The 23,728-nt window shown below is 55.4% G+C and overlaps 1 long non-coding RNA gene across 1 annotated transcript; it reads left to right on the forward strand.

Moving 5' to 3' along the window:
* The first annotated feature begins 13,796 nt into the window (after positions 1-13,796).
* Positions 13,797-15,504, forward strand: LOC149125181 (uncharacterized). The gene is made up of 2 exons (XR_016212593.1): positions 13,797-15,176; positions 15,264-15,504. It is a non-coding gene; the product is annotated as an uncharacterized LOC149125181 (long non-coding RNA).
* Positions 15,505-23,728: the final 8,224 nt, after the last annotated feature.

Consider the following 23,728-nt stretch of genomic DNA (forward strand, 5'->3'; position numbering starts at 1 on the left):
TGGACTGATTGCAGGATTTTCATCCTTCGTTCTGTTGGCGCGTGGGTTATGCTGATTGATTTGCATATGTTGAACCATCCCTGCCTTCCTACGATAAGTTTCACGTGGACGAGGTGAGTATTTCTGATCATTTGCTGTTGGATTCAATCACTGTTCAGTCTCTTCTGGACTCAGCTTGCTAGTATTTTGTTAAGAGCCTTGGTATCTGTGCTCATCAGGGAACAGCATGGAGGTTCCTCGGAAAACTCCAAATGGTCTACCATCTGACCCAGCCAGGCCACCTCCGGGTAGGTAACGGAAGGGAAGAAAATCAACCTTTCTAAGAGACGCTGTACGGCCAGGTTTACTGCAGCCCAATTCACAACAGACAAGAGTCAACCCAGATGTCCGTCAATGGATGAGTGGACAAAGAAGACGTGGCGCACAGGCAGAATGGAGCATTACTCGGTCAGAGAGAGAGTAAAGTTCTGGCAAGTGCGACGGGATAGAAGCAGAGATCACGATGCTAAGCGAAACAAGCCAGAGGCCGAGACACGTCCCATGCGTTTTCTCTCATAGGTGGAGTTTTACATACATATCCAATGGGTGGGCGCCCTATTATTTGGAATACAGGTGTTTATAACGTTGTCCCCACTGAACTATACCTCTTACATGGCTGTATCCCTGTCTTCCCTCCCTTCATGGTCTTTGTCAGGAACCCCACATTCTATGCTATGAATATATCCATCCCAGCTATCGAATTGGGATGTATTCGATATTTCATACGAGTCAATGTGGTGTGCTCACCAAACTCCTCTTTATACTCTTCTGTATTATTTGGAATACTTTCAAATAAAAAGGCACAAACTACAACAAGTGAAGAAGTCTGCCCTCCCAGGAGAGCCCTTGAACCGGAGCCTCCAGGTCGCCCCGTGCCGGGCACTGTTTGGGAGGACTTGTGATCACCTGATGGCTGGCACCTGCGAGGCCAGCAGGATCCTGCACCTGGAATGGGACTGCGTCCACCTGAGCTGCCCGGTGGCCCCAGCCCGCCGGGCGTCCAAGGACGGCAGGAGCTGCCACTTCACCTACCGGGGCAGAACCGCTCTGTCTCCCTCGCGTTGGCCGATTCCTCCCGACACTCGCTTTCGCCGTAGTGAGACGATGGGGCAGCGGCTCACTCTGGCCCGACGGGGGCTTCTATGGCAGGGACGCGTTAGCCCATGAACTCCAGGCTTGCATCTGATCCAGGGGCTGTCGCTGAGTGCACAGCCAGCCTCTTCTCAGCCTGCCCCCTCCGCGGGAGCCCCCCGCTTCCCCACCCACCAAGGCCTCAGCCTCCTTGGCTTTGGCTCCCACCAGGCCTTTGCAGTCGTAATGATGGTTATGGATACGTGCACATTACACTGCATTTCCCTTTATGTGTGTGGCCCTCGCTGGACCGTTAACTCCTCCAAGGTCAGGGTCATAGCTTTTCACCTACGCACAACTCAGATTGATGCTTTGCTCCCCATACAATACAGTGACCATTTGCTGGGAGCGTGAACTAATGAACCTCAGCGTATATTCCACCTAATGCCAACGCAGCACCCTGGAATGCAGCCTGAGTGTTGTCCTTGTAACGGAAGCAAGGCCATCAGCAGACAAGACGGGAGCAGAGATGCCTGGGGTGCGACAGAGTCGGAGGAGTTGGGAGCAGTTCTCTTAACATCTCCATCCGAGACGGGGGTGGTTCTTGGTTTTCAATTTGTGTCTTAAAATCCATCATCGGACTTCATTCCGCTAATTTAGTCTTTCCCACCGCTGGGTTTGACTAACCGAATCTTGGCTATGGTTGCCTTTATGAGTTTGGTAATGGCTATGTTGAATTTAAGAGTCATTAATCGCTCCTTAATGTTTGCGAGGTTGACAAATAACGGCGAAATAGTTCCCTTCATTCAAAAGTTGATGTAAAAATTAATTCTATCACTTGTCTTAGCTCCAGGGCTGCTGTGTTTTCACACCGAAAGGTAGGCTGTGGCTTAAATTAAGTGCTTTTTACAACCTGCCTGTGGGAATTGAAGAAGGGCGCTTGCTCTCGTAATCTAGTAATTATATCTGCGGCGGGGAATGAGCTGTCTTGTCTCCGTGGATGCGCTGGTACCATTTAGCATTTTGCCGTCTCGGACCTCTGTATCTGGCCGTAGCCTGCCTTCCTATCCGTGCCTTTGTTGTTTTGAATTCCCTCCAGGGGCCCAACCATAAAGCCAGACCCATTGAAAATGTCACATGCGTCTGCCTTTGGACAAGTGCCCATTCTAAGGTTTTTTTTGAAGCCAGCTCTTCCTCTCCCTTTGCTCTCCACCGCTCTCTGCACTCCCCGAGGGAACTTACTTTTCTGGGCCTCGCTCCCTCCTGTCACCCCCTCGATTCCAGCAGCGGGGAATTGGGGCTGCCAGTTCCAGCAAAAGCCACAGCAGGAAGCCGAGAAAGAGCCGCTGCAAGTGTGGTCTCCGCCCATTGGCGTCTGATCAGCCTGGCTCAGCGTGTCTTCCCGTGGCATTCCCGTGGCAATTTCGTGGCCTCTTGTGAGGCAGGAGCATGTGACTCCTGGGAAGCCTGAGGCGGGGGGATGTCAGGAGATGGCTCCAGGGAAAAGGGGGAAGGCCCAAGGGGGCATGCCTTCATGACTCAGCATGAAAGACACCCGCATCTCGCCCATCGTGTCCCAGTGTCAACCAGAGTCAGAAATACACAGGGACTGGATTTGGCTGCTGCTTGGAAGGTCTTAGATTTCTGCCCTTCCTGATGATAGAATCGTGGTTGACTGATTTGAAAGGTAGAGTTACAGAGAGAAAGAGGGAGACACACACACAGATCTTCCATCTGCTGGTTCACTCCCCAAATGGCCACCATGAACAGGGCTGGGCCAGGCTGAAGCCAGGAATCCAGAGCTCCCTTGGGGTCTCCCACATGGATGGCAGGGGCCCAGGCACTCGGGTCAGCCTCCACTGTTTCCCCAGGTGCTGGATCAGAAGCAGAGCAGCCGGGTCTCGAACCAGCGCCCATATGGCTTGCCCGGCTGTGCCACCGCGCTGGCCCCGAGGAATCCACACAGTGTCGTGTAGTCATTTAGTGCAGAGGGCATCAGACTGGTGGCTCCTGGCAGAAAGGCCTCAGGACTGCGTGAATATTTTACTCTGTTTCTCAAAGGCTTGTTACAAAAACCGCCGGGACTTTAACAAATTATGCATGCGTCCAAACGTGGGTTAATTCTATTTGTGCAGAATGAATCGGCTCCCGTCACTGTCCATGCACCTGAACTTCGCGGGAACGTGTCATTGACTCAGAAAGGTCTGAGCTGGCCCCTGGAGAATTCAGGCCAGCCCAGCGCCATGTGGGTCGCGACGGCACGTGTGGGTTGTCAGCTTGCACACACGGCACTCGCTCAGGTGCCGCTCGGCAGCTGGGAACCACAACACAGTCACTGGGCCTGCAAAAACTGGAGGAGTTACTGTTTCCTGAATGTTCACTGTGCACTGGGAATGATGCTAACATTCGTGTTGATTGTGTGATCATTGGAGCACATGTCATTTGATAATTCTGTCTGCTTCGTGGTGTCATGATGACGACAGGCATAGATGCCATGACCTGCTGGCTGCCACCCTCGGCACACAGTCTGCAGCAGCCGGGACTGATCCTTGCAGACATTCCGGAGGGCAACTCAAGAACTCGTGTTGTCCGTGCCTGCTCTGACACCTTGGTGCAGCTGGGGCCAGCTCGGGTCCCTAACCTGGAGGCTGTTGTAGTTAGCATTGGTAGTTCCTCGAACGAAAATATATAATCCAGGGGATGTGTCAGCATTTTAAAGATACAATCCAGCCGGCGCTGTGGCCCAATAGGCTAATCCTCTGCCTGCAGCGCTGGCACCCCGGGTTCTAGTCCCGGTTAGGGCACCAGATTCTGTCCCGGTTGCCCCTCTTCCAGGCCAGCTCTCTGCTGTGGCCTGGGAGTGCAGTGGAGGATGGCCCAAGTGCTTGGGCCCTGCACCCCATGGGAGACCAGGAGAAGCACTTGGCTTCTGGCTTTGGATCAGCGTGGTGCGCCGGCCGCAGTGGCCATTGGGGGGTGAACCAACAGCAAAGGAAGACCTTTCTCTCTGTCTCTCTCTCTCACTGTCCACTCTGCCTGTCAAAAAAAAAAAAAAAAAAAGATACAATCCGTGGATCGAACTCCACTGTCTAAATCTCCGATCAACATCAGACATTTGTCTCATTAGCATTAGGCGAGCGGAAGTGACATTTTATTGGGGAAATGAGTTCGCGAAGGAGCAAGCTGGCTTGGAATATTGAACAGGGGCTCCTGACCTTGCGTGCATGGGAAATAAGAACCCAGGGAGCCACTGGACGCAGTGCACCCTTCAGGCGCAGGCCTTGCCTTGGGATTCTGGTTACCTCTGGGAGCAAGGCCATCATGGGGGATTACGTTACCCAGCCGGCTGGACGGTTAGCTGAGTCCTGCCCACGGGCTATTTATTCAAAACTGCACCTGCCTGAGGTGGAACCTCCCTACAAAGTGTTTTCAAAGTGTCCAAAAGGCCAGCGAGTTGGCAATCCACCGAGCTTCCAGAAAATAGGATCGGGTGACGCTTCAAGGAGCGGTGGCGCAGATGGCACGCCTCAGCCAGCGCCGCACAGCTCCCTGGGTCGGGCATGCCGTGCGAGAGGCCTGCTGGAGGTGACTCTTTCCCCAAAGGAGCCGAGTCTCGCGCAGGACAGTTCTCACGGCGCAAATGGGGAAACTGAGGCTGGAAGAGGTGGAGAACTTGGCTTAGGACAATGCTGCTGGCGAGGGGGCAGTTGTGCTGGGCACCCACGCCCTCCTCCCCCCGACCCCTGCCGCCTCTTAGAACGAGCAGGGCGAGCAACCGCCCGGTGTGATAGCATCGCGTCATAAGATGGTCCTGGGCTGCGGTGCGCTTCGGCGGCTTCCAGGCTGACGTGTGCCGGGTGATAAGGCAGGCGTGTGGCTGTTAGATAGCACGCACGATTCCAACTTCAAACAGCACGTCCTGCTGACCTCCCCGGCTTCGCACGCATCAGGCGGACGTGCCCAGAGACATTGGTGGGCATGAGGACCCCCTGCGGACCCGAACAGAGAGACCGGCGAGACGGACGGTGAGGCTGACGGGCGACACCTGTCAGTCAGAACTTCAGACCTGGATTCCCCGTCCCAAGAAACAGCTGCCTTTTCTCACGGCTCACTTTACCACAAGCAGATCTCCTGCATGGGACATTATGATGCAAATGGATTTCAATTCACTGCGTTTTAACCGCATACACAGTAGTCCATGGTGTAGGATTTTATTTACCAGGAGAGATCTGGGCCATCCCCAGCGCAGCCTGCTGGCGGTTGGAAGGACATCTTCCCACCAGAGGGAAAGGGAGCACCTGACCCTGACTTTGGGCTCCTGATGACAGAAAGCCAGTTAGAGCAAGTCTGCCTGCGGCCCCACACCGGCTCCCAACCCCACCAGACTGAGCCAGCAGCCGGGGCTCCAGGGCGCACTCCGCGGGGGGAAGTCCTTTCTTCTGTGGCCGCCGCTCCCGTTTGTCCTCAGGGGCCTGAAGGACCACCAGCCGCCGGGGACTCACGGGCCTATGACAGTCGCTGTGGTGGGTCGCGTCTGCCAGGGACTGCGCACGCACGCCTCTCAGCTCTCCCATTGCGCAGTTGCAAAACTGAGGCTTTGCCAGGTAAAGGACGCACGCCCAGCGTCCGGTTTCCAACCCAAAGCCCCTACTCTGGCCTCCTGGCGGGACGGAGTCGCTGGCATCCTGGAAGATCACCTCAGCATGACAGGGTAGCCAGGCGCCAGGGGCTCTCTCTCCAGATGGGCCAACTACGCCAACTCGGTTGGGGTGAGTCACAGCAGTGCATCCGTGGCCGGTGCCCAGGCACGCAGCCGCTCAAGCCGCTGCCGGAGCCTCTGCCCTCCGTGGTGCCTGGCCGCTGGCCCTGTGCCCCCGGGTCCCCAGTCCTCGCCTTTGAAACGAGCGAGAGATGGAGGTGTGCTGGCGGCCCTGGACACCTGGGCTGTTGTGCTGCTTCCTGGTTCCCAAAGGAAGTCCTCTGGGGAACCCACAGCACGTTTGCCCTGGGTGCTGGCCCCGGCCTGCCGCAGGGCTCCGGCTGCGTTACACCGCGTCTCTGCACGCAGGCCTCCTGTCTCAAGATGGAGGCAGCAGCGGTGGAGAAGCCGCACGCACGGCGCACGAGCCGCCGACTCCTGGAACAAGCCTGTCAGGGAAGGCGTCACAGTACCCACTCTGCTCCGGGAGTTGTGGGACTGTGTCTACACCATGGTCTACACCCCCTCGGAATTAACCCACGTATCTGCATCAATGCTCGTTTGCCCGATGCAAAGGAGAGGGAGTGAGGTGGTTACTTGGGATTTTCAGAACCTGACCTTGAGTAGGCTACATGCCTACTCGAGGCGAATACATTCGCCGGCCATGTTTAACCATCTGGGTTCGAGTCCCGGCTCTGGCTCCTGACCCCGGCTTCCTGCCAATGCACACTCTGGGAGCTGGTAATGACGCCCAGTGGCCAGGTCCCTGCCACCGTGTGGAGAGCAGGATAGAGCTCCCGGCATTGCCTGCCTCCCAGATAATAAACACTGTAAGAAAACTGATCGGGAAACCACCTGCAGAGGTGAGTGCTCAAGCATCCAGATATTATGAACAAAACGCACGCCAGGGGAGCAGTGAGCGGCGCGGGGGATGCAGCACCATCCTCCCTGCTGGGGACGATGGCGTTGGCTGGCACGGGTGCACAGCCCAGTGCCCTTGCAGGAAGGGGTGAGACCCTGCTGTCTTCAGAGCTTCGTCTCCGTCCTGAGCTGCTGGGCTCCGTGTTCGCCTCTCGGTTGCCCTGGGACACTGGCCGCCACGGGGGACACTGGCTGCTCGGCCAGCAGGAGGGAAGCCGCCGCGGAAAGCGGCCAGGTGAGCTCAGAGCGGGGAGGTTGCTGCGGCGGCCGGCTAGCACCTGTCTCTGCTTTCAGCAGAAGCCGGTCCAGCACGCTCTGTGGTAACGCATCGCTGTGCCAGGCGCCTACGGGAGGGGAATCTGTGCCTTTGATCCTCCTCGGTGGCCAGCGGTGACGGTGACTGCAGAATAATGGGTGAGTGTCGCATGGCCAAGTTGGTCAAGGCCCCTTCTCAGCAATGAGATGACCCCACACAGAGACCCCAGTGTGGTGCTTGGGACCCTTCCCTCCCCCGTCTTCCGCCCAGACCCTGTCATTCAACCAGCTTGCTCCTTCACGCAGGGGTGAGCCAGTGGGCAGCAGCTCGCTCTGTCTTCAAATGTCTGTGAAAAAATGCGCTTGATGGAGGCTGGCACTGTGGCATAGCGGGTAAAGCCTCCATCAAGCGCATTTTTCACAGTGCCGGCATCCCATATGGGCGCTGGTTCAAGTCCTGGCTGCTCCACTTCCCATCCAGCTCTCTGCTATGGCCTGGGAAAGCAGTGGAAGATGGCCCAAGTCCTTGGGCCCCGGCACCCACGTGGGAGACCCAGAAGAGGCTCCTGGCTTCGGATCAGCACGGTTCCCACTGTTGCCATCTGGGAAGTGAACCAGTGGATGAAAGATCTCTCTCCCTCTCTCTGCCTCTCTCTGCCTCTCTGTAACTCTGCCTTTCAAATAAATAAATAATTATTTTAAAAAATGCGCTTGATGAAGGAAACCATGCATGGATTTCAAAACTTTTGGCTCAAAATGAAGCTTATTTTTCAGGTCCGTTTTCTGTGAACTTTCCGAAGCCTCTTCGTACTTCCTGGGTGCCCACCACTTGCCAGGCACCATGCTGGGTGCTAGGGACACGGGCAGTGGTGGCCAGCGCAGGCAGCAGTCCCAGCCCACCTGGGGCCCCCATGCCAGCGAGGAGAGGAGGGGCCAGACCCAGGGGGCTCACTCACGGGGACCCGCCAGTCCCTCCTCCTCTCCTGAGCGCTGCGTCCATAGCAGGGAGCAGTATGGGGGTGGCCCCAGCATCGGGGCCAGAACAGCAGCCACCTTGGGGCCGCCACATCCCCGTGAGCACACAGCCGGGAAAGGCAGTGTCTGGGGACATCCAACCAAGTCCCCACTGGACAGGCAGGAAAGCAAGACACCAGCAGAAAACCTGCTCCCCCACCCCCTGCCCATTTTTGGTAACAAGACCGAAGCCATCAAGGAACCAGCTCTTTGGGGCTGAGCCGCACGGGCGGCTGTTGTGGTCAGAAGCCAGCACAGCTGTAGCTCTCCACCTCCACTGCTGGCCCCTGGCCTTTGTGACTCGAAGATCGTCCTGCCCGAGAGAAATCTCACACCAGGGCTCCCTTAACAGTCAGAGACCAGAGAGGAGCGGTCAGCCCTGCCTGCGTCCCCACCCTCCGTCCTCCCCGTCCCCGGGCCACCCAGCCACCTGCCGCTCCCCGCTCACACTTTCTCTTCCCCTTTTGCTACAGAAAGCGACTTGGGCCTCCACGGCTCCACCGCCTTCGAGTTTCTGGTCCTGCCTGCTTTCCCCTTAGCCTTTCATCCCCCTTCGTCCACAAGAACGATACGAAGGGCGAGTGAGGTGGACGTCAGAGCACGACCCAGGAAGGGGCCTCATCCAAGCACAGCTGGGTCCTGCGGCAGGCAACATAGGACCTAGACTTATTTTTTTTTTTAAGATTTATTTATTTGAAAGGCAGAGTTACAGAGAAGGAAGGAGAAGCAGAGAGAGTGAGACAAGCCAGGAGCCAGGAGTTTTTCCAGGTCTCCCATGTGGGTGCAGGGGCCCAAGCACTTGGGCCATCTTCTCCTGCTTTCCCAGGCCACAGCAGAGAGCTGGATTGGAAGTGGAGCAGCCGAGTCTTGAACCTGCGCCCATGTGGGATGCCGGCACTGCAGGCAAGGGTTTTACCCACTACGCCACAGCGCCGCCCCATGACCTAGACTTCTGAATTTAGGAAACAGACCGATTATACTGCGATTATTCTGCCACCTAAGTATTACTGGTGGGCGTATTCTACCAATTCTTTTTTTAAAATCCTGTGAAATACACTGTTTTAAATATTTAGTCCCTGAAGCACTTAAAATAAGATTTCATTAATGCATTTTACTCAGACATTTTATACTAATGTATTTAAATGAATCATATCAATTGAAATATATATGCAAAATATTTTCAATAATTTTCTACTTTTTAAATTTAAATTTAATTTTTAAGATATTTTTAAGGTGAGCAAATTTCATGTACTTCATTTAGACAGCTTTAGGAGCATAAAAATCTTGATTGTTTGGAATCTGTTTTGGGTCACCCTTGTCTCATATGATAATTATTCTACGTATTGAGATAGATAGAACCTTCACACTTACTAATTACTTCCTTTAATGATCAAATATTTATCTGGCTGCCAACTCTTTGTGGGGGGTGGATTCCAAAAGTTAAACGGGTATGAGATCTGGGCTGGTGCTATGGCGTAGTAGGCTAAGCCTCTGCCTGCAGCGCTGACACCCCGTATGGGCGCCGGTTCGAGTCCCGGCTACTCCACTTCCAATCCTGCTCTGCTATGGCCTGGGAAAGCAGTGGAAGATGGCCCAAGCCCTTGGGCCTTTGTACCCATGTAGGAGACCTGGAAGAAGCTCCTGGCTCCTGGCTTCCGATCTGCCCAGGTCTGGCCGTTGGGGCCACATGGGGAGTGAGCCAGCAGATGGAAGACCTTTCTCTCTGTCTCTCCCTCTCTCTGTCTGTAACTCTACCTATTTCTTAATTAATTAATTAATTTTTAAAAAAAGAGTACAAGACCAGGGCCTTACTCTCAAGGTCTGAACAGGCCCTATGGGCAAGGTTCGCTCACGACAGTTAACCGCACACAGCTGGTGCCTCTTTTTAATGCCCTGCTTACTACTTTAGTTAACTGAAATGGGTGGTATCCGTGCACATGGCAGCACATGTTGACAGTACGGAATACACAGTGCATCGAAGCCTCGCCAAGCACACCCTGACCTAGGAGCACCGAGCGCGGCCAGCGTGTGCCCCGGAGACGAACTGCCACCCGGAGGTCCCTCAGCTGCCTTCGGGGCTCACCAAGGGCGGCTGACGGAGACCTCGTCACCCCGGTTCAGAGGATCTGCACGGAGAGGCGGGAAAGGCCAAGCTGGGGCCTGCGTGGTGGCACAGTGGGTTAAGCAGCTGCCCGCCACGCTGGCCGCCCATGTCAGAGTGCCAGTTCGAGTCCTGTTTGTTCCACTTCTGACCCAGCTTCCTGCCAATATGCCTGGGGTGTATGCTTGGGCTCCTGCCACCCGTGTGCAAACCAGGATGGAGTTCCTGCCTCCTGGCTTCGGCCTGGCCCAGACCCGGCTGGTATGACCATTTGGTGGAATGAACCAGAGGATGAAAGATCTCTCTCCCTCTGTCATTCAGATTTTCAAATAAATAAATGAATAAATCCTTTAAAAGTGATAGCCTTTATCAAATAAGTGCACTTGTCAAAAAAAAAAAAAAACTAGTCTTTTTTTTTTTAAGATTTATTTATTTATTTGAAAGTCAGATTTACAGAGAGAGAAGGAGAGGCAGAGGGAGAGAGAGAGAGAGGTCTTCCATCCGTTGGTTCACTCCCCAGATGGCTGCAATGGCCGGAGCTGTGCTGATCCGAAGCCAGGAGCTTCTTCCAGGTCTCGCATGCAGGTGCAGGAGTCCAAGGACTTGGGCCATCTTCTCCTGCTTTCCCAGGCCATAGCAGAGAGCTGGATTGGAAGTGGAGCAGCTGAGTCTTGAACCTGTGCCCGTATGGAATGCTGGCTCTGCAGGCGGGGGTTTACTTGCTATGCCACAGCGCCAGCCCAAACCAGAGTCTTTTGTCAACTTTCTGCCAACCAACGCACACTGGACAGTCCCCACTGCAGCTGCTTTGCCCGCCATACAGCAACGTCTCAGAGGTTCCCTAGTGCTGGAACTGAGCCGGAAGTACGGCCAAGGGTAAAGGGTGAGGGCAAGCTTCCTCCAGCTCTGGAGACTGTCCTAACCGAACTCACCACGGCGAGAGTGACACGCAGCCACCCCGGCCGGCCACGGCCGTCTGTCGGCCCCGCCCCCGGCTGCCGCTCTCCAGGGACTGTTAGGCGCTCCAGCAGTAGTCTGTGCCGGGAAGTTAAACACACGTGATTATTGCAAGTGTACTCCCAGCTCGTGAGCTGGTGCCGGTTTTTCCTTTAAAAATATACACAAGTGTACTCAGAAGGTCTGTGGGCGGGCCGGCACCGTGGCGCAGCAGGTACAGCGCCACCTGCAGTGCCAATTTATGTCCCAGCTACCTCGCTTCTGATCCAGCTCCCTGCTAATGGCCCGGGAGAGCAGTGGAAGACGGCCCAGGCACCTGAGCCTGTGCGCCCACGTGGGAGACCTGGATGAAGCTCCCGGCTCCCCGCTTCAGCCTGGCCCAGCTCCGGTCGTTGTGGCCATTTGGGGAGTGAATCAGCAGATGGAAGACCTCTCTCTTTCTCTCTGTCTCCCTCTTTCTAACTTTGACTTTGAAATAAATTTAAAAATCCTGAAAAAAAAAAAAAAACTCTGTGGAAAGTGGAATTGAAATAAAAGGTTATTTGAGTGCAAAAGAAATTGAAATCTGGGCATAATTCTTTCATCATATAAGTTTCTCATGAATTTTTTGAAGAAAAACGACTTACGGTCATTTCTGACTTTGCAATGGTACAAAAGTGTGCCATAGAAACCACTTTGTTCTGCACGTCAGTATAGCAGTCAATGAATTACGTGGGCTATCCAGCGGGTTTTGTAGGACAGGCTCTGGGTTCCGTGGGGTTGCCCCTGGTTTGGGCGTGTAAGGCAGCGGGGCCGAGCGATGGTGGTCAGGAGCTCGAGGTATCAGACAGGTTTGACGTAGGAGCGTTTCCATTTGTGCCGGGTTTACCGAGACGCAGCCCATCCTGGTGGGTGAGCGCCCGGGCACATCTCCCCTCTGCCGGCGTCGACCTCAGCTCAGCCTGCGTTCACTCTGGGCAGCCATTCGGCTGCGAGTGCAAGTCTGGGTTCTTGCTCTCTTGTTTGAGTGTGGCAGGAGCGGAAGAAACGCTTCCTCAACGGGAGATGGCATCAGAAGCCCTCTGATCGGGCTTCGGGGGGTCTCATGCCCCTCTGGGCTGTAATAAACAGATGTGTGGTTGCAAGTGGGCGTCCCGCTAGGAAGGGGGAAGTGGAGACCGGCTTAGGGTAGCAGTGACCGCATGCGCATCGGCTTCTGTGGAAGCGTGGGCCGCTGGGGTCTTATTTGGTGGATCGGGTTTTTGCTTCGTTACCACTTGCGATGTTCAAGGGGCCTGCGAGGACTCACACAATGCCTTACGCGCTGGAGTTAGTGTGTGCACGGCAAAGAGCCGTCCCTCGAACTTGCTGTTCAGCCGCGGGAGGGATGCCCTGTGCCGGACGCTGTCTGAGAGCCTTCGATTTGCAGGACCGTAACCAGGATCCCGGCTGTCCAAGGTGTGTCAGGAGGATCTCGCAGAGTTCATCTTCATTAGAAACACACATGGACATTTTAACTTCATGCTGAAAACGATGTGAGAATACTGAAAGCCGGGAAAGAGACAGGGGGAGGGTGCCATATCGGGCAAGTTAAAAATGCTGACACTGTGCTCATCTGAAAACAGAAAACTCTCGCTTTACACGGCTTTGAACCAGGCAGCGCTGGATTCCGGTAATTCGAGTTTATATTCATCCCATTCTGAAATTCTTTACGGACCTCAAATTCATTTCAGGTGAGACACACCCACAGAATCACTCACTCTGGCTCGAAACAAAGCCTGGAAGGAAACCCACTCGAACGGGGACATTATCTCTGCGTGCGGGGAGTATCCACGGTCATCCCATTTTTCACCTGCGTTGTACTTTTCAGATTTTCTGAAGTGCACAGCACATCTTACTTTCTAAATAAGATACTACATGGTACAACATACAATTGCACCATCCGGCTGTGCAATGCACAGGCTAGATTTACAGCCAGTGTAAGATACTTCATCTTTGTCCATTTCTAAGAACTTATGGCCTGGTAAGCCAGCACCAGTCTGAGACCAGGTGCTCCATCAAAATGCTGGTGGAGTTAGAAACAAATGCTGCAAGTGGGTCTTGATAATTAAAGGAATTTCATTCGATCAGTCTTCTTAATTTTACCTTCCCCAAAAGTCAGAGACTATGATGGCGTCCTTTGTGGCAAGGATACAATATTGTGTGACAAAATGGGACTAACAGCGCTGAATCCCAAATAACTGAGCAGTCCCGGATCCAGTGGACTCAATTGGACGACTAGCTCAGTTGGTTTGGCTTGCATAACAAAATATGAGTTAGCCGATAGTCTGCAACAAACTAAAATCCTTTTCATAAAAAACCCGGATTTTGTGTCCCTTGAGAAGTTAGAAGGCGGCTGTCTCCAGGCTCCCAACAGCTCCGACTGATTCCTCGTCCCCCTCCAGTTGGGCTGGGTCTTCGGTTTGCCGCAATACCCACCATTCCCTATTGTGCTTGAGCCAGCTTTACCGTCTGCAGTCTCGTGGGGGCAGATGTTCATCAGGGGCTGGATGGATGAGCACAGGTTAATACTGTGTACAATGGGATACTCAGCCCCACGAGGAAAGCTACGGGACACCCACCAGAACCCGAGCACGCCTCAGATACATGTCACTGCGTGAAAGACGCCAGCACGAACGGTCAGCTTTGTGTCACTGCGTTCTGAAACACGTCCAGAAGCAGCAGTGCCCAGGATCTGGTTGCTGGGAGGCTAGGGGAAGTGATCCCGGGGGAGACAGGGCACAGTTTTGGAACTGGATGGAGGTGGAGGCAGCTTCACACTGAACGGGCGAAGGCCAGAGTGTTCCCACTTCAGGGTGAGTCATTCCCTGTTCTGCCAATTGCGCTTCAATTACTGGGAAAGGGTGCTTGCCAGCTCTGCCATTCTATGAAAGTGACCGGCGTCATCAAGCCACAGAGAGGCGGTGAGAGGAAGACGGGGCTATCACGCACCACGGACGGCGGCGGGACTGCCAAATCAGAGAGCCCCTGGCCCAGACCCCGGGCTCCCAGCGGTGGGAGCATCTGTGCTTACAGCCGCCTCGGTCTGCTTGGCTAACGCCGTCAGCACGGGAAGGCAAGGAATCTCCATCTGTAACAGCCTGCAAATCACATGCATCCGATAGGCTTAAAAATAACCCTCCTTGTGCAGCTGCCTCTCCAGATAGGCATGGACAACACTGCGCTGTATTCAAGACTTCAAAGAAACAGCATCAAACGTGTGTAAATGACCTTCAGTGCAGGGTTTTTTTTTTTAAGGCTATTCATGGTGGCCGCAGAGCTAAGCGGTTATTGCTTGTGACAAGCCCTCGGGGCAGGTGTCCTGGTCCTGACACTTGAGCATGTTTGCTGCTGCTTTCTCGCGTCCCGGATTTCAACACGGTGGAAATGGAAGTTTGGGAGCTAATAATAGTGTCATCTCCTTGTGGGGGAGGGTGCATGGGGGAGAGGCTGGCCACCCAAGGCATTCGCAAAGGAAGTGGGAGACGGGGAGGCCACAGGGATCCAGATGGGAAGGCGGCACGCGGCAGGAGGGAGGAGGCCCACAGAGAGGACTGCAGAGCCGCAGGGTGGGCGTTCTGTGTCGCGGGCCAGGGCCCATGTCCTGTATCTCAGAGCACGTTGAAGTCTTGGCTCCACTCCCGACTGCAGCTTCCTGCCGACTCAGACGCTGGGAGACAGCAGTGATGGCTGGAGCATTGGTTTCTGAGACTGGGTTCGGGGCTCCTGGCTTTGGCCTCATGGATGTGGGCCTTTGGGGAAAAAAACCAGCAGATGAAACCCTCTCTTTCTCTTTCTCTCTCTGCCTGTCTCTGGTCTCTGTCTCTGCCTCCGTCTCTCCATCTGCCTCTCAAAGAAATCAGACTCTAAAGATGGAAATTTTAAGGGGTCTGTAGGAGCCTGCTGGAGGCTGCTTTGGGCCCACTGGCCCCGGTAGCCCCTCCCCCAGGGTCTTAGATTGGCATCAAATCCGAGCGACCCTATGGAGAATATGTCGTATCTGAGACACCCTCGCTTCGGCCGTGTGGAAGGAACAAAGCTTCGCCCACGCCCTTGATGGAGGGGTCTTTGCAGAGTGATCAGGGCTCAGAGCAGCGACAGGTACTGTGGGGCAGGGGGTGGAGCCTCGGCCGGGACCTCCCACCTTGGGAAGCCAGCTCAAGTCCCGCCCCTCTGCTTCCAATGCAGCTTCCTGCTGATGTGCAGGGAGGCCGCACAGGTGGTCCCAACGCCTGGGCTCCCGCCACCCTGATACATCAGAGACCCGGATGGAGTTCCTGGCTCCTGCCTTTGGCCTACCCTAGCCCCGGCTGTCAGGGGCATTTAGGGAGTGAACCAGAGAACAGAAGAGCTCTCTCCTCTCTCTCTCTCCCTCCCTCTTTCTCTCACTTGGCTTTTCAAACAAATAAATCTTTTTTAAAAAAGTGAATAATAATATGGCAAATTTTTTATGTTATAACTATAATAATGGATTTCTTCTTTTTACAGAAGTGCAACCTATTAATGGTGGAAAATACAAATAATAACAGCATGAAAAATAAGATAACTTGTAATTCCACATCGAGAGAGACCTTGTGGTTGATTGGGTGCCATCCTTGCTTGTCTTTCGAATGAAAGTTCGCAGGTAGCTGCATATTTATGAAAAATGAGTTTCATACTACACACACCATTTTGATTAATTTAGCTTAACTAAAACAGGAGGAAAAAATTTGCAAAATAATAGGTATGCCATCCGATTGTGTATGTAAAACAAGCAGAATACAGAAAACGCACTCCGGGGCAGTGCACTGTTCTGGGGGCCTGTGTGTGGTGGGAGGAGGAGGGCTCACTGTAGATCTGACGTCATTGCTGTTTCTTTAATAGGATTCGTTCAAGGGCATCTAAGGCTGGGAGTGCTGGGGTGCTGGAGCGGTTTGGGAGGCGGTGGGGGCTGACTCCCATCCGGAGTCTCCATTCACCGCCTCCACCATGGACAAAGAGTTGAGCTTCTCCCAGCTTCCCCGACCCAGGGAGGAGGCCGGAGAGGCCCCGGCTGCAAACGGGGAGACCACGCCTTGTACGTCTGGGTTGTGTTGAAATGAAGTTTCTGGGTTACCCCAAAGCTGCATTTTTTTAGAGAGATTTATGATTATATCTAATTGAAAGGCAGAGTTGCAGAGAGAGGTACACACACACACACACACACACACACACATCTTCCATCTGCTGGTTCGCTCCCTAAATGGCTGCATGGCCGGAATCTGGGCCAGGCGGAAGCCAGGAGCCAGGAGCTCCATCCAGGTTTCCCACGTGGGTGACTCTTGGGCCAAACTCTTGGGCCTCCTCTGCCCTCCCAGGCTATTAGCAGGGAGCTGGGTCAGAAGTGGAGCAGCCGGGACTCGAACCCACGCGCCTATGGGATACCAGGATCGCAGACAGCAGTTTAACCCTTTGTGCCGGCCCCAACCAAGCCATGTTTTAATGTCCTGGTCACCCCCTGCCCCTACACACACAGAGAATTCTCCCTCCACAGGCAGCTGCAGATCTGACCTTGTTTGTGTAGAGGGTACCCGAGTGTGCCTTCTCTCACAATGACGCTGGGATGGGGGATTTCACAGGCTCTCGCTGAGCGTGGACACCACCAGGCGTCCTGCTGGCCCGGGGCCCTGCATGGGCTCCACCTGGGCCAGCCTGGTGGGTTCCGGCAGCCAGAGGGCCCGCCCCTGCACCTTGCAGACTCGCATCTCAGTTCCCACAGCTCCAGCAGGGGAGGGCAGCCCGGCCTCAGATCAGTGTTCCCTCCCCGGGCCGAGCATCTGCAGATGTGCTCCTTGACCTTCTGTCCTCCGATCTAGATAATCCCACGTCTCCCAGCCTTTCTTTTTTATGAGCTTGATTGTTCCAGCCCTTTCATATTCTCACAGTTCTCCAATCCTCTTGCCGGCTCCCAGGTCTCCCTCTAATTACAGGGCTCTCGCACGAGACTCTCGAGACTCTCGGGCGCGCTGGAGCAGGGCTAGCCAAGATGGAGAGCTTATCTCCGAGATCCCTGCGGGCGCCGTGCCAGGCAGCCTTCCCAGGGCCACGCGCACAGTGCTGTCTTTAAGCAACTGTTTACAAATACCCCGTGACCAGCCTGTGACGTGCGAGAGCAGGGGCCCGCGTGGGGGGCTGCTCAGCCTGGCCAAGCCCGCCAGCCCCGCCGGCGGCGGCCAGCACAGTGCGATCATGGCCGAGTGCAGCTCTGGAGACCTGGGTCTCCTTTCCCAGAAGGTTTGTCTACTCAGAAACACCCTTCCCCTGCCGACGTCCCAAACCTTCCACCGCTGTGCGCTTCCAAAACAGAGGAGCCGGGGCAGGGCCGTCCGTCTGCTGTGTCTAAAACCGCATTGTGTGTTTCTCCCAGCACTGGCATTTGAAGCCCCTTTACGTCTTACTGCAGATGGAGGGCTCTGCTCACTGGGAAGAGAATCTCAAACAACAAGCGAGTGGTGTGTCATCTCTGCCATCTATCCATCTATCCTATCAATCAATCAATCAATCAATCTTTGTAATCATCTGTCATCATCCTTTCTGCCTTCCTCCCCTCCTGAGTGTCACTCTTCTTCCCATGCTAGGATTCTTGGGCATCGTGTTGCAGCAAGTTCAGCTGCCACTCAGGACGCCCGCATCCCGTATTGGGGTGCCGGTTCAGGTCCCGGTTCTTCCGCTTCTGATCCAGCTCCTGCTAATGCGGCTTGGAAAGCAGCAGGTGATGGCCCAGCTACTTGGGCCTCTGCCACCCACACGGGAGACCTGGGTGGCGACCCTGGCTCCTGGCTTCGGCCTGGCCCAGCCCTGGCTGTTTGCGGGCATTTGGGGGAGTGAACCAGCAGATGGAAGGTCTCTCTCTCTCTCTCTGTCTGCATGTGTGTCTGGCTCTGTCTGTCTGTCTGTCTCTCTCTGTCTGCATGTGTGTCTGGCTCTGCCTGTCTGTCTGTCTGTCTCTCTCTGTCTGCATGTGTGTCTGGCTCTGTCTGTCTGTCTGTCTCTCTCTCCTGCTCTGTTTTAAGGTAGATGAAATTAAATAAGAAATGCTAGAAGAGGAATCTCCACAAGCCTGCCCCAAAGGGCTATCAAGGAACGTCTTTTTCTTGGACAGTCAGAGTTAGACAGAGAGAAAGGTCTTCCTTCCGTTGGTTCACCTCCCAAATGGCTGCCGCGGCCGGTGCACTGAGCCAATCCGCAGCCAGGAGCCAGGTGCTTCCTCCTGGTCTCCCATGGGGTGCAGGGCCCAAGCACTTGGGCCATCCTCCACTGCACTCCCTGGCCACAGCAGAGAGCTGGACTGGAAGAGCAGCAACCGAGACAGAACCGGCGTCCCGACCGGGACTAGAACCCGGGGTGCCGGTGCCGCAGACAGCGCCGGCCAAGGAACATCTCAGGCCTCCCTCTCTCCTGTCCCCCCTTTGAGCTCTTCCACACAGATCTCTAGAGTTCCTGCTGTGCTCCCTCGAGCTTCTGGGGTTAAAGTCAGGAAAACACAGACTCTACCCCAAATGCTAAGGAGCCCAGCATACGGGGAAAAAATGGCAGCCCAGCCAAGGTGCTGTTTTGGGTACCGTGTGACAAAAATAAGAGCGGCTGGTTCTACCCAGGGTGGAGAGGGCACCGGGGAAGCCCTCCCGGGAGGCAGAACCCTCCTGCTGCACCAGCAGTCCGCATCCTCCCCCCGCACCCTTCGAGCCCAAGCCTCCCCAGGAGCAGGGGGCCAGACCCTTTTCCTTCCCCGAGCCATCCCCCAGCGATGTTTCCGCGTCCTGTCTCCTCCGGGCAGCTGGCTCACCTGGTTGTCGCCGTCTCCAGACACAGCTGGGGGAGCCCTCGGGTGCACGGGAGGTGAGGGAACCCAGCACGTGGCTGCTGTCTGGATGAGGGGGCACCAGCCATCGTCTTCCAGGGGCGAGATGGGGAGCTGGGGCGTGGACCGCCAACTCTCCGGTCTCTGTCATGTTTCATGCCGTGCGATACCCTGTGCGCCTGGCCTGTGTCTCCTTTTCCTTAGAGCAGTTTCATTTCTCAGCGTTCATTTTTGTGTTGGGAACTTGTCTTGAACACGTGACAATCAGGCCCTTGTGAGAAAGGACTGGGTCTCACTTACGCTGCCCTAGCCCCAGCTATTAGCAGGCCCCGAATAAATATCGGGACGGTGAGCGAGTCACGTGCTTGCTCATAAAACGTATTTTGGAATCGCTGGTTGAGTGAGGAAAGGAGCCACGCGGAGTGACCACTTTTGAGTTTTACGCGGTTACAATAAACTCGACACCCGTGTTTCATGGCCAGGCTGGAGCCAGCCCGTGGAGGCTTCTGGGTGTGTGTGGCTGTGTCTCCGGCTGCAGCGATGGGTGAGGAAGTGCACTGGCCCCTTGCACAGCACACGCCACACACACAGGTAGGTGAGCGAGTCCTGACACGTACGAATCCAGGAGCTCACTTGGTTGTACCGTGCACACAGAGCCATTTTTTGCATCATTTCAACGCACATTCATTGTAAATGCAGCAGCCACGCTGAGCGAGAAACAATCGCACTTTGGCTGTTCGGATGGAGATTTTGACAAGAGCTGTTCACCGTTGTGGAAAATCACGCGAGCGCTGGCGTGGAGGCACCGGCGCGAGTCAGCTGGACGTGGCTGTGTTTGTGGTCCCGCCTGCAGAGCCAGTCGGGGCCAAGCCAGAAGCACCCGCCTGCCCCACCGCACGGCTTGGGGTTGTGCCTGAACATTCGTGGACTGGAACCCACAGAATTTTATTACAGTTTTCTTTTCATTGTTCTCTCTTACATTACGGTCAGGCTGTTACCGGGATTCTCTTATAGTTACACATGATAGCGGCTATGGGAGCCGCGGATTTCATTTCAGAGGAGTAAAGAAGTTAACGCAGTATTTGTACAAAAAGCCAACTTGCAGTCTGAGCCGGTGGGGACGTCGCGTCCTGGTCTCACACGCAAAGGCGCGTCTGCTCGCGGACAAAGCGATCCCTTTGGAGGTGGCCGGTAACCCCAGGCTGCTCCCCGTGCTGACACAGCCGAGCCTTCAGCACAGCGGGTGCCCAGGTCCACTCCCCTGCAGCCCCCACGGCCCAGGTCCAGCCTTTGGTTTCTTTTGGTGAATGGCCACTTGGGCTGGGTCTCCGGGGACCCGGGGTCCCCAGAGTTGGTCGATGCCAGCTGGGACTTTGGGTTCTGGAAGCCGGGCTCTCAGGGTGCCCAGCCCCACAACGCTCTCAGCACGGGTAAGGTTCTGATCTGGCCCAACCCTTCCTCTCCAGAGCCGGGAAAATGGGTTGAGGCCTTCATGGAAGGCTCCCAAGTGTGAAGCGAGCTACCCTGTGTCAATCGCTCAGCCTGGGACTGGCCCAGAGCGAGGGCTCAGCCTGCGACAGCCGCGTGCCACCTCCACTGTTGGAGTCACTGTTCCAGGCCAAGCCACGGCACGGGAGTGTGTCCCAGGTCACGTGCGTGGGGGCTGCACCGTCCAGCTCCAGACCCTGGGCCCCGACGTGCTCAGGGTGCGAGCTTGGGCAAGATACTTCAGTTAATCGCGTTGTTCCACGTTCGTAAAATCCAGATAAGGAGTGAGCAGATGGGTGTTTGTATAGGAGCAGCATCTGACACTATTATGAGCTATTTCTTAGTTGCTACGTAAGTTTGCACGCACATTTTGAACTCCACGTATGAATCAATACCTAAACTGCAAATAAGTATGAGTATAGATCAGTCAATATATATGAATATATATGAATCAGTGTATCAACTGCCATTCTTCCCGTATGGTAGTAAGCTGTACTGGTGTCTCCTCTACCAGCCTCCAATCTCCTACGAGGCAGGGCTATTTCTTGGTTACACTGAATCTCCCCCAGGCTCAATGAATAGTGTTGAATGAATTATTGAATGAATGAATGAATGAATATATGAATGGATGGATGGAACAGTGGATAGATAGGGGATTGGTTGGATGGGTGGATGGATGGGTGGGTGGATGGGAGGATGGGTGGATGGGTGATTGGTTGGATGGGTGGATGGGTGGATGGATGGATGGGAGGATGGGTGGATGGATGGGAGGATGGATGGGTGGATGGGTGGGTGGATGCGAGGATGGGAGGATGGGTGGATGGGTGGGTGGGTGGATGGGAGGATGGGAGGATGGGTGGATGGGTGGGTGGGTGGATGGGTGGATGGGTAGGTGGATGGGAGGATGGGTGGATGGATGGGAGGATGGATGGATGGATGGATGGATGGGAGGATGGATGGGTGGATGGATGGGTGGATGGGAGGATAGGTGGATGGATGGATGGATGGATGGGAGGATGGGTGGATGGGTGGGTGGGAGGATGGGTGGATGGATGGATGGATGGGAGGATGGGAGGATGGGTGGATGGATGGGTGGATGGGTGGAAGGGAGGATGGGTGGATGGATGGATGGGTGGATGGGTGGATGGATGGATGGGTGGATGGGAGGATGGATGGATGGATGGATGGGTGGATGGATGGGTGGATGGGAGGATGGATGGGTGGATGGGTGGATGGGTGGATGGGAGGATGGGAGGATGGGTGGATGGGTGGATGGATGGATGGGAGGATGGGAGGATGGGTGGATGGATGGATGGATGGGTGGATGGGAGGATGGGTGGATGGATGGATGGATGGGTGGATGGATGGGTGGATGGGAGGATGGGTGGATGGATGGATGGATGGGTGGATGGGTGGGTGGGTGGATGGGTGGATGGGAGGATGGGTGGATGGATGGGAGGATGGATGGGTGGATGGGAGGATGGATGGATGGATGGGAGGATGGGTGGATGGGTGGATGGATGGATGGATGGATGGGAGGATGGGAGGATGGGTGGATGGATGGATGGATGGGAGGATGGGAGGATGGGAGGATGGGTGGATGGATGGATGGATGGGTGGATGGGAGGATGGGTGGATGGATGGATGGATGGATGGGAGGATGGGTGGATGGATGGATGGGAGGATGGGTGGATGGGAGGATGGGTGGATGGGTGGATGGGAGGATGGGAGGATGGGTGGATGGGTGGATGGATGGATGGATGGATGGGTGGATGGATGGATGGGTGGATGGGAGGATGGATGGATGGATGGATGGGTGGATGGATGGGTGGATGGGAGGATGGATGGGTGGATGGGAGGATGGGTGGATGGGAGGATGGGTGGATGGGTGGATGGGTGGATGGATGGGAGGATGAGTGGATGGATGGGTGGATGGGTGGATGGGTAGATGGATGGGAGGATGGGAGGATGGGTGGATGGATGGGTGGATGGGAGGATGGGTGGATGGGTGGATGGGTGGATGGGTGGATGGGAGGATGGATGGATGGGAGGATGGGAGGATGGGTGGATGGGTGGATGGATGGATGGATGGGAGGATGGGTGGATGGTAGGATGGGTGGATGGGAGGATGGATGGATGGGAGGATGGGTGGATGGGTGGATGGGTGGATGGATGGGAGGATGGGAGGATGGGTGGATGGGAGGATGGGTGGATGGGTGGATGGGAGGATGGGTAGATGGATGGGTGGATGGGAGGATGGGTGGATGGGAGGATGGGTGGATGGGTGGATGGGAGGATGGGAGGATGGGTGGATGGGTGGATGGGAGGATGGGAGGATGGGTGGATGGGAGGATGGGTGGATGGGTGGATGGGAGGATGGGAGGATGGGTGGATGGGTGGATGGATGGATGGGTGGATGGATGGGAGGATGGGAGGATGGGTGGATGGGAGGATGGGTGGATGGGTGGATGGGAGGATGGGTGGATGGGAGGATGGGAGGATGGGTGGATGGGTGGATGGGTGGATGGGTGGATGGATGGGTGGATGGGAGGATGGGTGGATGGGAGGATGGGTGGATGGGTGGATGGGAGGATGGGAGGATGGGTGGATGGGTGGATGGGTGGATGGGTGGATGGATGGGAGGATGGGAGGATGGGTGGATGGGAGGATGGGTGGATGGGTGGATGGGAGGATGGGAGGATGGGTGGATGGGTGGATGGGTGGATGGGTGGATGGATGGGAGGATGGGAGGATGGGTGGATGGGAGGATGGGTGGATGGGTGGATGGGAGGATGGGTAGATGGATGGGTGGATGGGAGGATGGGTGGATGGGAGGATGGGTGGATGGGTGGATGGGAGGATGGGAGGATGGGTGGATGGGTGGATGGGTGGATGGGTGGATGGATGGGAGGATGGGAGGATGGGTGGATGGGAGGATGGGTGGATGGGTGGATGGGAGGATGGGTAGATGGATGGGTGGATTGGAGGATGGGTGGATGGGTGGATGGGTGGATGGATGGGAGGATGGGTGGATGGATGGGTGGATGGGAGGATGGGAGGATGGGTGGATGGATGGGTGGATGGGAGGATGGGTAGATGGATGGGTGGATGGGAGGATGGGTGGATGGGAGGATGGGTGTATGGGTGGATGGGAGGATGGGAGGATGGGTGGATGGGTGGATGGGAGGATGGGAGGATGGGTGGATGGGAGGATGGGTGGATGGGTGGATGGGAGGATGGGTGGATGGATGGGTTGATGGGAGGATGGGTGGATGGGAGGATGGGTGGATGGGTGGATGGGAGGATGGGTGGATGGATGGGTTGATGGGAGGATGGGTGGATGGGA

The sequence above is a fragment of the Oryctolagus cuniculus genome, chromosome 8, assembly GCF_051225735.1.
Source record: "Oryctolagus cuniculus isolate XC-2025 breed Fujian yellow rabbit chromosome 8, ASM5122573v1, whole genome shotgun sequence".
In the NCBI taxonomy this organism is placed as follows: Eukaryota; Metazoa; Chordata; class Mammalia; order Lagomorpha; family Leporidae; genus Oryctolagus; species Oryctolagus cuniculus.